Source organism: Pieris rapae, chromosome 7 (genome assembly GCF_905147795.1).
Source record: "Pieris rapae chromosome 7, ilPieRapa1.1, whole genome shotgun sequence".
Taxonomy (NCBI): Eukaryota; Metazoa; Arthropoda; class Insecta; order Lepidoptera; family Pieridae; genus Pieris; species Pieris rapae.
The window spans coordinates 6,746,161-6,756,859 of NC_059515.1; the positions used below are offsets into that span (position 1 = coordinate 6,746,161).

At 32.8% G+C, this 10,699-nt stretch overlaps 1 pseudogene; it reads right to left on the reverse strand.

Moving 5' to 3' along the window:
- Positions 1-266: 266 nt before the first annotated feature.
- On the reverse strand, positions 267-10,699 carry LOC111000596 (annotated as a pseudogene).

Consider the following 10,699-nt stretch of genomic DNA (forward strand, 5'->3'; position numbering starts at 1 on the left):
GGAAACAAATTGCCATGATCTGAAGATAATTTGAGCCACATAACAAGGAGTTTACATGTTATTTCGTTTGATTGAGAGTTATTAATTTTTAATTTTTTTTTAATTTAGAGAGATATTAATTTTTAAATTAATAATAAACTGAACAATGTTGTAAAACATATCATATATACCATAAACACACATATGTTCATAAACCAATTAAAATAATGATGACATGCTAAAAAGTTTATTGTTTCTTTTAATATAATATTCGTTGGCAAAAAATTTCAGATCCCCCGTGTTTTAAATTGCGTTCGCATTATTTCTTTGAACTGTCCAAAAGCTATATTGAACCGTGTAGATTCTCTGTAATTCGTCTGGAATTTCGCGGAATGGTCCATAAAAATCGGGTGAAGGTATTTTAAAACGGCGTGATCGAGAGTTGGGAACATGTGATGTAATGCGTGGTCTTCGAAAAGTGTGGCCACAGCAAATGTGCTGCCATTAACGTCCTTGCGGTCCAATAAGGCTTCTACTTGATGCTCACCCCAGTCTGGCTTTTCATTGCTGAAAAATACGATCCCTTTCAATATTAATGGCACAAAATATAATCGTAATATTGAGTCTGGTATAAATGTTAAAAAAAAAAAAAAAAAACAAAAATTAATGTTAAAATATGTTTTTATCTCTGATGTTCAAGTGGAATTTTATTGTATAATATTCGTTGCCTTATTTTCTAGCCCGCTACACTTTTTTGGGCATTAAATAAAAATTTGGACATCGCTTCTAAAGTTATTAAGATATCAATTATGCTTACAAAGACTAAATAATTTATTTAGTCTCTGTAATTTAATCTCCGTAGTTAGTATATAATTAAGTTTAAAAAAACCAACCCTCGGTCTTAACGCCCGATTACGTTATCATTTGTTTTATCTTCCGTTTATGCTTCCGTTTCCGCTACTCAAATTCCAAAATTGTACAATGAAATAAAACTTTTAACTGTGAGACAATTATACTTAACAGCAATATACAGACTTTTTTGAAAACAAACCGCAAACCTATATACAAGTAACCCAAAAATCGCACTTTCTTCACCCAACGCTTTTTCTCCTTCCGAGGCCCTGTCACCTTTAACCACTTCATTAAAAACAAATTTATAACTAACATTTCAAAAATCACAATATCTTGTTAACCTGTCCTATGCTGATACAGAAAATATTCTTATTTTACAAAAATAGTTTAAATATAAATGAGTTATGTAGAAATCATTATATTACTTCTTCGTTTGATATAAGATTTATCTAGACGTTACAACTATGTTAGGAATCCAGGACGATTTTCGCTTGTATATTACCCCCGTCCCTAATAGTATCTGAGTGGTGTAAAATAACAGCTGTGATGTAAATCAGGCTGCCAGTACAATTGATCTGCAGCCACATATAGAATATATGAGGAAGCGGGTACCACTCGTAAGCCACATTACTAACGGTAGCGAAAAGCCTATGGCGTCATGTCAACGATAATGCGTTTTGAAGAATCCTTGGCGAAGGAACACACTCAGAAACCTGTAAAGGATTGTTTGGATTTATTACTGAAAAATTTAGGACTGTAATACAGATTGGATTTAATAATAATTTAGTAGGAATTCAAAATCAAACGCGCAATGGGTCGTACTTTCGCCGCCGTAATACAGTTTAAAAGATTATGTTATATTATGTATATATGATTATGTTAAATATCATTAAAATGTGTTTTTATTGTTAGTGTTGTGTTATAGACTCCGTTGTTATACTTAAAAGCCTTTTATATTTTATGTGACAGATAACTTAAATCCATAATGACGTGACAAATAATATAGAAAATAAAATAAAGATTCTGATTTTATTATATATCAATATATATATATGAGTCAAAACTTTATTTCTCATTACAAAAAAAATATATTCTATTTACATGAGAAACTTAATATTAATTATATACTAGCTGACCTGGCGAACTTTGTTCCGCCTTAATGGCAATAAATAAGCAGTTTGGGTTTTTTTATTGGAAAAAATACAAAAAAATTAAATACCTACATTAATCATTAATTAATATTTCTGTATTTTAGTACATAGGTTGCTCTTCACTTAAGTACCTTGTGATACACGACATTTTTTGTTTTATTATCAGGCGCAAAAACAAACAACGCTGATGGTCTTCCGACCCGTGAACATGCCATGTATAATTGACCATGGGAAAAACATGAATGTTCTAGATTTAAACCACAAACTTTTAAGGATTGGCCTTGTGATTTGTTGATGGTCATGGCAAATGCAAGACGTATCGGAAATTGAAGTCTTTTAAATTCAAACGGCATATCGGTTGGGATCATCGGGATCCTCGGAATAAGAACTTCCTCACCTTTGAATTTTCCTATCATTATCGTAGCGTAAATTACATTGTTCTTCAATTTTCTAACCACCAAACGCATACCATTATGTAGTTCAGGTCATCTACATCTTTATTCTTTTTCTTCTTTTTTATCAGTAAGCAATGTAACTCTCATGTTTGTTGTCAGCTGCAGTTTCGTCACATAGCGCCATAGATTTGACGATTTGAGGCAAGCGTTTATTTCGTCGACAGCCGTAGATCTTGGAATTACTGGCAGTATTTGGCGGAAATCGCCAGACAGTAAAATCATTGCTCCTCCAAAACATCTCGATTCATTGCGTAAATCTTTTAATGTTCGGTTAAGTGCTTCCAATGCACGTTTATGCGCCATTGTGCATTCGTCCCAGATGATGATTTTCGATGCCGCTAAAACTTTGGCCATTGCTGAGTGTTTTGCAATATTACACGTTGGTTCTCCAATAGTTTGAAGATTTAACGGTAATTTTAATTCTGAATGAGCCGTACGGCATCCTTCTTACAATGTGGCTGCTATTTCAGAAGAAGCAACTGCAACCGCTATGTTGGATCTCGCCCGAACAGTTGCTAAAACTAATGACATGAGGAATGTCTTGCCAGTTCCACCAAGGGCATCTAGGAAATATAAACCACCATTTTCATCATCGTTTGCCTTCATTAAAGTATCATAAACTTCCTTTTGTTGGTATTTCAACAGGGGTACATTCGTTTGAACTACTAAATCTAATTCCTGGTGATCATATTCACGTTCCCGTTCCAATACTCGATTAAATGCGTCATTCGAAAACAACAACAAATAGAAACATTCATCATTCTTTGGATGAACTGTATACATACGACAATACCGAGTTTTATAGTTCTCTTCACTGTTTATACGAATGGGCAATAGCACTATCATTATAATTAAATTGTAAATTGTAAAAATAATTAAACGTATTTATTTAATAGAAATATTTTGAATATTGATTTCTTACAAATATCAAATTGTCATATATACGTCATTACATAGCTGTCATTATACGTCAATTACATAGCTATCATTTGCGTTTTATTATTCCAAGTCTGATTCTTATTTGTTATACCACTTTTTATAGTGACTGACGTTTCATGTCAAGTCCCACGGGAACGCTGTCGAACGGGATAAAAAGTATCCTATGTCCGTCTCCTGGCTCTAAGCTACCTCCATACCAATTTTCACTCAAATCTGTTCTTTCGTTCTTGAGTTATAAGTGGTGTAACTAACACGACTTTCTTTTATATATATAGATATACGAGCCGTCTAAATTGTAGTCAACTGTGTTCACTCGTAACATGCACTAATACCTAGTTATAGTAAATTCTATTAAGTTTTTTAAACTAAAGAGGTTCCATTATTTTGCGTGTAAATTTTTCACTCAATATGCATTTTAAAAACTTCTAAAAGTTCATGTATTTTTTTGATTGTACTTATAAATAATAAAATATTTAATGATGTATTTCATACTTCATATAATTAATTAATAACATACTCGTACTTTAATGAACCTTATACCCAACTATTATAGGAAATATATGTAACAACCCCCTTTACGATAATAAAGGAATTATGGCATTATGAGAGAGAAGTAGCTACGGAGAGTACTTCGCAGGTCTTAAACACGTATTTCGTGCTATAACATGACAAAGAGTTTTTACTACCCTTTTACGTTACAACTTTTGGTACAGTTGTTACTTTAGTCATTAAATAAGATTTATTCCACGTGAAATGTACTAGGTATATACGTATATAGAAATAGCTTAACCAAATATACTTGTATTTATAATAGTATGGAGATTCAACGATCCGATTACTGACTTAAGTAAATGGATTTCCCGAAGAAAATATACTAAGTATTAAATATAAAATATAATTTGTATTGATGAGCTTGAATTCAATGTTATAAAATGTATTGGCGTTAATTATATACCATATTATAAGATAAGATTATATTGACTACAATCTATATCTTATAAATAAAAAAAATATCAGTGGCGCTACTCAAATGTATGTATCTGCTTCATGAACATTTTTTAAATCTAATAGGCAAGTAGGTGATCAGCCTCCAGTGCATGACACACGTCGTCGACTTTTTTGGGTCTGAGAGATGTCGGTTTCCTTACTATATTTTCCTTCATCGTTCGAGCAAATGTTAAATGCGCACATAGAAAGAAATCCATTGGTGCACAGCCGGGGATCGATGCTACGACCTCTGGTATGAGAGTAGCTCTGCACTGCTATCTTTTACACACTGCTCTGATATCTTTTTAGAAATTTCTCGTCAATTATCAGCCTTACTCTTTAGGTTTTTTGTAGTCCAATAAATCACAATTAAAAATAAATTTTAAAATATTGACAGTCATACAAAAGTTTGTCTGAAATGTGTAATATTAGTAACCCTTTTTGAAAACGTTTTTCAAATTCGCTTACAATCCAGTTCAGAGGCTTTAAGCATCCTTTAAAAGGAAATTACCTCTCAGCAAAGCTTTAAACCAATTATAAACAAGAATCGGAAAAAATGTATTGCGTAATAAATCTAATTCGGGCGTGGAGTGGTTTATCCTCTCTTGGATTATAGATTGAGATCTACTCGAGTGTGCTTATCTCTGCATCCATTTGGGTAGTTGTGTACAGATGATGTGAAAGAACGTAAAATAAACATATTCAATGGTAAATTAATATTATATTTATTCACGATTAGTGAAACTAATTTTATATTCATTTATAGATTAATCGATAGGTAATTAAAATAAACACCTTTTGTATAGAAATAGATGGGGTCATTTTTATTTTATTCATGTAATTTGAATATTAGAGAATAAAAATAAAAAAAATTGTTTTACAATAATTGGGTTTACAGAGAATAAAAATTTAAAAAAAAATGTTTTAATTATTGGGTACAGCGTGGGTACCGTAACCACGCACGCTCTAAAGCACGCGAAACGTCGGATAAATTTAAAATTATGTTTTACTAATTATAAGTTTACAATAATACATAACTTCAATCCGTTAAAAAAGTGTTTTTCTTTAAAAACTTTCTTGTGAGACACCTTATATCCTTACCGATACGACCACATACTCATGTTGAACAAGTACATTTTCAAATTTGTTCTTCGATGGATAAAGTTATGGCAGTTTACGGTTGACATTTCTAAACTTATAGCGAAGACCAAGTACCACAATACCGACAAGCAATTGCTTGCCCAACTCGCTAAAGTAGAACTGCATAGTGGAACTAAAAACAACCCGTCAGTGATTCTCTCACTAGTTTTAGCAACTTCCCCGGTATTTATAGTTCTTCGTTATGTTATAGAATTCTATAGAAACCGTAATCGTTGAAGTTGAATGGGGACATTATGAGTATCAACGCTTTTAAGTATTTTGCAATGAGCTTTTCCGTGGATGGACTTAAATGGTACAAACTCAAAGGCTTTGGTTGTGTTCGTTCCTTGAATGGTTCAATAAAATACGGAAATTTATAGTTGAGATATTAAACTAGGTAAGTTGGTAGAAAAATAAAGTCTTAAATGAAGCGATATTTTTATAATATGTATGGTTTCGTCGTTTCTTTCACATTATTCTTTCATATATCATCACTATCACTACATAGTATAAAACAAAGTCGCTTTCTCTGTCCGTATATCCCTTTGTATGCTTAAATATTTGAAACTACGCAACGGATTTTGATGTGGTTTTTTTAAATAGATAGAGTGATTAAACAGAAAGGCTTATATGTATAATAACATCCATTAAATAGTGGAGAAGTACTGTTATTTTTAGGTTTCTAATGTGTGGTCGTAAATAATTAATTTTTTTCCGCTTACATTGCAAACGCAGGCTGAAGCCTACGAGTTTTATCAAAATAATGTACTAAGTATTGTACACATTGAAAAGGTCTATGGAAAAGTCCGTGATGGTATATGTCTATATGGTATATGTCGCGTATATTATCGGAGCTTTCCAGCGACGGAAATATCAATACATAATAAAAACCTATGCTTATATATAAAATGCTTTTCATCAGCATTGCACCCGTGCGAAGCTGGGGTGGGTCACTAGTTTATAAATAAACTTATTTGTGAGGAAGATGTATACAAACGATACAAAACTATAGAAAATACCTTAAAACATTAAATTTGCGTTCTACGCAGTGATAAAATAATTAAATGAGAATTATGATTACTTAGAAATTATTTTACTTGAGGAAATACACGTTTGTGGAGAATGATTTCTTGACATTTCACCTTTCAATGGAAAATAGGCCAGGAACTCTATTCTTTATCGTTAACGAAGCTAAATTTGCATCAATTAATACTAATTAATAGGGAATATACTGATAAACAAAACAAACATGAACAATATTCTGTTATCGTACAAATCGAATAATAGATATAAATATAAAATAAATAATATATTGTTTCATATTGTCTAATATTATAAAGTCAAAATTTTCGCGGATTGTTTCCTATCCATTATTTTTAAACTACGTTAGGTGATTAGTGAAATTATGGTGAAAAGCAATCCTTATAAAATATCTTATATTACAAAAAAAGCTGTCTACAAACTAAATCACTCATAGTAGTATTGATTTGATATAAGTATGTTTTTTTGTAATAGGAGACAAAAGGGCAGAAAGCTCACCAGATGTTATGTGATACGACCGCCTATGGACACTGACATTGCCAGAAGATTCGCAAGTGCGTTGCCCGCCTTTCAAGAATTGGTACTGTCTTTTCTTGAGGGATCCTAAGTAAAATGTGATCTTTGAAATAAAAACAATACGTGTGTCCTTCACTATAACTTCTATGGCTGACTCGTAATTAAAAGCATATCTTAATATATATATTTCTTGTGTGCGTGTGTATGTGACTGAACTCCTCCTAAACGACTGGACCGATTTAGACGAAATTTTTTGTGTGTGTTCAAGGGGATCTGGGAATGGTTTAGATTCAATTTTGTCCGCTGGACAATGTTTTTTTAATTAATTTTCAATTTATTAGTTGTTGTTGATTTTGGAATGTTTTACATTGGATCCGACAGACGGCGCTACCATCGCAGTGTCAAATTTTAAATAATATTCTAATTTTAATTTTAGTCTGTCCCGAAATTTAAAAAAAGTTTTGTTATCATTGTGTTATATCGTGTGTGACCATGTGCTGGATTGTTAGATATTGTCATAACATTTGAATAATAATTTTCATCAAAATGGCTTACTAAAAATTGAAATTTTGAAATTAAAGACGTGTAGACAGGACAACGTCTGTCGGATCCGCTAGTCTTATATATAAAATTCTTGTGTCACGGGGTTAGTAACCGAACTCCTCCGAAACGGCTCGACCGATTCGCATGAAATTTTGTGTGCGTGTGGGTAGGTCTGAGAATCGAACAACATCTATTTTTCATCCCCCTAAATGTTAAGGGTGGTCCACCCCTAAATTTTTTTATTTATTTTGTTGAAAGTATCAAAATATAGAAATGGTACAAGTGGCGCCATCTAGTTACATTATAAATTCCTCGATACAAAAAACACTAAGTCACCTTTAACGTTTGTTTGTGTCTAATTTCCTTTTTTAGTTGCTAGTATAGTAAAGTCGAAAATTAATTTAATTACAGCATATTATTTTGGCTGAGAGTTGTTACTGGCGATTTTATTAAATATTGTACCGCATTTACCATGGAGAGTGTTCAGAGGAGTTGTTCGGATTAATTAATACCTGCAGATGAGTTTCATCATCGGACGTCGAGGCAGAATACGAAATTCCACCCGTATCACCTCAACGTCCGCCGTTCCACAACTGCGCGTTTTTCCCTTGAAAAACGAACGTGGCAAGAACTGCCTTCAGTTCTTGCCACGCACCACTTTGTGGAAACAGCTGCCCACTGAAGTATTTCTGAACCAATTCGACTGAGGGTCCTTTAAGATAAGAGCGTACAAATTCTTAAAAGGCCGGCCCCAGAGCCCCTCTCAGAGAGGCATCGAGAGTATCCATGGGCGGCGGTATCACTTAACATCAGGTGAGCCTCCTGCCCGTTTTCCCCCTGTTCTACAAAAAAATCTCTAGTTGTTTAAATAAAAAGCACTTGGCGTTTACTTCATTTTTGTTCCTCGAAACACTTTTTAGTGCGTTTCATCTCACTCAAACTTTGAGCATACGTTTGTTTCATTAGTCAGTCGCCCTCACTCCATTAGGCTTCTTAGCGCTAACCCACGCCACCCCTTTTCCACGAGTAAAATAAAAGCCATTCCCCATAACTAAATATAATACTTCCTAATATAATATTAGTAAGCATGTATAATACGTCATTCAATAAAAAAATATTCTATTGAATTTCAAAGGGAAATCATCTTGGACATCAAATAAAAAAATAATCACATATTTTAATAATTTTTCTGCTTTAACAGCAATTAAATCTTAACTACAAATAAACTAAATAAACAAAACAAGTACAGCAGATAATTCAAAAATAAATATCATCATGACATTGCTATTTTCCTGATAGAGCGATACAAATACATTTATTTAGGTACGAAAATACTGACTGCACAGCAAATTAATCAGAGCACATGATGATACTCGTTGTCATAGCAAAAAAAAAATGTGTGAAACTTTTGTATAATTTTTTTTTTTCGAAAAATGATCTACTATATGAAACTTTACAGATTTACAGAAATTGGTGACGCGTACGGCATAACCGAAAAATGAGACGGTAAACGTTTTTCCAACACCGATAAAAAAGTTTCACATCGAAAAAAAGATTGTAATTAATTTTAAAGATAAATTATTAATTGCACATCAAATAAATTATCTCATATTAATATATTTTCATCATTTATATGCTTTTTACATCAATTAAATTACTTAACTATTAATAAACTAAATGTATAAGTAAACAAGAACAGCAGATAATTAAAAAATATACATCAGCATGACAATGCTTTTTTCCTCATAATGCGATACAAATTAATTTATTTAGGTACAAAAATACTGCATGCAATGCACAGGGATTCACTATTTTTGGGGTGACGATGTGTAGAGAGGAACGGAGATTACTTTGAAAAACAATAAGAGTATAGGCAACTTTCTACATTAAGCCGATTTTGCTTAGCGCCGCGGTGACTGAGTTTGTTACCAAAGCGGGGTTATTCATAATTATTACTATTAATAAAATCTTGTTTGTCGTTTTGTGTCATGGACAACGGTTGACGATTTGAAATGTCGCTGGCCTGTTTGTTCCAGCTAGTTGACATGCACTGACATTGGCCTTTCCCCAAAATTTCCGTCACGGCCGGTTCAACCCTTACCAGGTCATCTGTCTAGCAAGTGCGAGGCCAACGTTTAAAAAAAACGCCAACGGGATTTTCTTAACCATAACCGTTCCAAAACGTTTGTTTTCGAACGATTCATTCCAGTAGTTTTTGAGTCTATTCGATTCAGACATACAAACATATAATATGTGAAATATTTATAATAAAAAACGTTATACTTATCATTACTTGCCAAACACGAAACTATAACAGCGAAAGAGTTCCAGAGTAGAGAGTTTCCAAACTGCTGTATTCATAAATTCTTTTATCAATTCTATAGAGATAGCCTTATATTATTCGCTTTTCTTAGTAAGATCCGCTTTCACAGTATTTTGCATAAGGAAGCATTAATGCGGTATTTCGTACTTATTCCCTCGTGTCCCATATTCCGTTGCGACTTGCGACGTATTGTAACACTCGACCTACTTTAAAGTTTGTATTGATATGTCCCGAGGATTCAAAGGATTGATCCGAAATATTTTTTATTTCATCAGTTTTGGATAACAATAAGACACTAGTTATTTATTTTTTAAGCAATTTGTATTCCTAATAGAGAGGTAGAAGCCAAAAAGAAGGCGGGTAGGGCCCTTAGTGCATACCTGGTATTTCATTTCGATTTTTTTGTATTTTCTGAGAATCGACAACTTTTCCATTAAAATTTCTTCCGTATGACTTTTAGTTTCGCCGGAAATCGAGATAAACCCTTTTTACCCTTAAGAACTCACCCCTTCCCCTTCCCGACCTCAGATCGACCGTAAATAATAAACATATACCTAGGTAAAACTGAAAATTAAAATATAGCTTAATGTAGAAAGTTGCCAATACTTTTATTGTTTTCGAAGTAATCTCCGTTCCTCTCTACACATGGTCGCATTCGATGGAACTACTTAGAAAAACAAATGAGAAACGAATGCTACATACTACATTAGGTTACCAAAGAGTTCTAAAATTGAAATTCAAAAACAATTTTATAGCTTACCAGTTCTATACAT